The sequence below is a fragment of the Sinocyclocheilus rhinocerous genome, unplaced genomic scaffold (genome assembly GCF_001515625.1).
Source record: "Sinocyclocheilus rhinocerous isolate Xijiao unplaced genomic scaffold, SAMN03320098_v1.1 scaffold588, whole genome shotgun sequence".
NCBI classification, from domain to species: Eukaryota; Metazoa; Chordata; class Actinopteri; order Cypriniformes; family Cyprinidae; genus Sinocyclocheilus; species Sinocyclocheilus rhinocerous.
The window spans coordinates 1,484,649-1,488,195 of NW_015635063.1; the positions used below are offsets into that span (position 1 = coordinate 1,484,649).

General features: G+C 41.6%; 1 pseudogene; it reads left to right on the forward strand.

Moving 5' to 3' along the window:
• The first annotated feature begins 211 nt into the window (after positions 1-211).
• LOC107746623 (uncharacterized) lies at positions 212-970 on the forward strand (annotated as a pseudogene).
• The last annotated feature ends 2,577 nt before the right edge of the window (positions 971-3,547 follow it).

Sequence of the window (3,547 nt, forward strand, 5' to 3'; positions counted from 1 at the left end):
TGTATATGTATTATTATTATTATTATTATTATTATATTATAATTAAGCAAATAATATTATATAAAATTGAATTATGTAATATATAAATACAGGGCGATGTGATGGAGTGCTCAAACTACCGGCCAATCCGTCTTCTATACCATGCCATGAAAGTATTCGAACGGGTCATCGACGTCAGACTTCGGAAGATCGTCAGCATCACGCCGTACCAATGCGGCTACTCCTGGAGAAACATCGAGAGAAAAACAAACCTGTCCACATGGCGTTCCTCGACCTGGAGAAGGCTTTCGATCTTGTCCCGCACAAGCTCATATGGTATGCCCTACGATCGCATAACGTCCCCGAGGCCTATGTCTGATGGATCCAACTCCTTTATTGAGGCGTCACCAGCGTGGTCCGGTGCGTGGCCGGAACGACACCACCATTCGCCATTAACGTCGGAGTGCACCAAGGATCGGCCTTATCTCCCTTTTTGTTCATCCTCTGCATGGACACCGTCACTGCGGACCTTCAGTTGCCTCACCCATGGTCGCTCTTGTTCGCCGATGACGTCTTCCTGGCCAATGAACAACGTGCGGAACTCGAATAAGAAGCCCAGCAGTGGCACAGTCGGCTCGGCGAGTACGGCTTGCACTTGAGCATCGAGAAGACCGAGTACATGGAATGCAGCCTGCAAACCGCCGGAACCGCCTACGTCAGCAGAGCGGACCTAAAGAAAGTGCAACAATTCAAGTACCTCCGCTCTGTCATCTGCAGCGACGGCGAGTCTCTTCCTGCCGCCCGTGCCCATGTCAACGCCGCCTGGATGAAGTGGCGCCAGGTAACTGTTGTCATGTGCGACCACCGGATGCCTTTGCGCCTCAAGTCGAAAATCTACAAGACTGTGGTCCGCCCAGTTGCCCTGTATGGATCCAAAATCTTGCCGGTGACAGCAAAGCACGAGCAAGCTCTCCACGTCATGGAAATGTAAATGCTTCGGAGCCTTCAGATAACGCGCTATGAACGAAGATGTACGACAACAGCTGGGTGTTGCGCCAATCACGGCCAAAATGATGGAGGGATGGCTCCGATGGTACAGACACATTATGCGCAGCGGCAAAAATTCGGTAGCGTGGACCGCCTTGTGTCTCAAGACTAAAGGCCGGAGGCCACATGGACGACCAAAGAAGAGATGGATGAACCGGATTACCGAAGACATGTGTTATGTGAACGTCATCCCAAAAGACGCCTTGGATCGAGCCAAATGGAGACGAGTGTGCCGAAAAGTGGACCCTGCCATTGCGTGGGATTAACACTAGGACAAAGAAGTAGTAATACTACTACAACAACAACAACAACTACTACTACTACTAATAATAATACAACAAATAAAACAAATGTTACTTAAGGCTTCTTGCACCAAAGCCTGTAATTAAAACAATAATTTTCCAGCTCTCATGCAGCCAGACTTTTGATTAAGACTGTGATGTGCAAAATATTCTGGTCATCAGACAGGAATAGGCTATCTGACAACATCTATAATGCAATCTTGTAAACATGTCTTGGTTTTCAGGACTGATTACAAATCCCTGTGTGGGTTTATCGGCATAAAGCCAGCCAATCAGATCTGAGTTTGCCAGATCAGGAAAGACACAGAGCATCCATCATCAAACTTTTATCATGCCTGTCTCTCTGTTTGCTATCGGACATGCCAAGACAACACGGCACAATGGCAGTAGCAGTGACCCTAAAACATCTAGTTCTCTCAGAGCTCTGTAAGTGTTGTAAACGAGTTTGTGTTAATGGCAGAGGCGAGCGGTTAACGACTCTGAGATAATACAGCGCTGCTCCCATCACTCCCCGTGACACCAGTGTGATTTAACAGACCAGTGATGCAGCTTGATGAAACATCCTCTCCCTCGCTTCGCCCGCACTCCCCGACAATACCTTAAATTGCTGAGGAATAATAAAGAGTAATTATGGAGTGTGCGAGTATGAGGATGCGTTAAGGATGTTAATTACCAGGTACTCTATGCTAACATATTTCTGTTAGATGACATTTCATGGAAGCACAACTCACAATATACGTAAGATGGGTGAAAAAAGTTCTCGGTCAGAACGGATGACTAAACATCATAAGATAAAATAAATTTATATCATTACATTATCATATATGCATTTGTTATTAATAAATTTGTTATATTATTAATCAATTATCATCAAAATTGAAAACTACAGAACATAAAAATAAATAAAATAAAACAAAATAAAATAAAAAACAGAGTTGTTATTAATTTCTTAAATAATTTATTACAGTTATGAATCATTTCCTGTTACATGACATTTCATTGTTGTTATTATAAAAAAATATTAATTCGCAAAACTGAAGACTACAGAGCACAAAATAAAAATGTAATTTAATTAAATTAAATGTAATTAAATTCCCTTTACAGGAGGAAAAATTAAATTATCAACAAAAAAAAAACTGATTTTGCTTTGTTTAATAAGCGTTTCATCTCATCTAAACTTATTACAAGTCAAACACCTTTTTCTACTGGAGGGATTTTCACAGGTCACAAATAAAGTGATAATAACATGAAAGTATTGCATTCGATTTTGTTCCAGTGTAATTATTAAACCGCATATATTATCTTGTTTCTATAAAAGACACATGGCACAAAAGAGACTCAACTTTATTTCACTTGAGTTGAATGAGTTGAATGAATCCCAGACCGACTTTAAGCACTTCAAAAGAAACTGAACTGCACCAAAAGCTCTTGAGATATGAAAGAGAAACCTGTGAGCAATAAAATTTAATATTCTCTCAATGAAAACACTAGATCTTCTGGAGCTGCTGTTCATCATGATGGGGGCAGTATCTGAGATGTGACGTCCATACAGACTGAATCCAATAACAGCTGGTGAAGCTCACCTGACGCCTGCAGCTTTTAACTCTCAGTTCATTTCATATTCAACTGATGAGAAACTACAAACTCAATATTTATCAGACTGCATAGCCGCGGCCACAGGTTGTGTGAATGTCAGTGATTTGTTGTGCTGCTGCTGTAATAAGCTCAGCTACAGTGTCATATTGGCCTGGATCTTAATTTGATTAGTGAAACATGAGGCGGCTCGACTCCAGTCATCTTATTTATTCATTCATACATCCGTTATGCTTCTGTCAACGCCGCTTCACCCTGAATATACATCATGTCAGCTGCATTTTAACAACTTTATTTGAATCAGAAAGTCGTTCACTACCATATCCCATATGCATAGGCGGAGCGTGTGTAAGTGGCCAAGGGGACTTGGGGCAAAAATGCCACTAAATTGGACAAAAATGCCCCTGCGCAAACACATTAAATCTATTACGTCTGTTGCTAACAAAGTGAATATGAATAGACAGTGTCGATTGCGGCATTAAATTAAGATCTGCTCATGTTGCTGCACCGTATTTCATTCTAGGCGTTTTTACAGTGTTGTGCATTTGAACCAATCACACACATATCTGTTGAGCTTATGAATGCAATGGCCAATCAGAAGCGTTCAGATGAGTCATCGTTCAAAC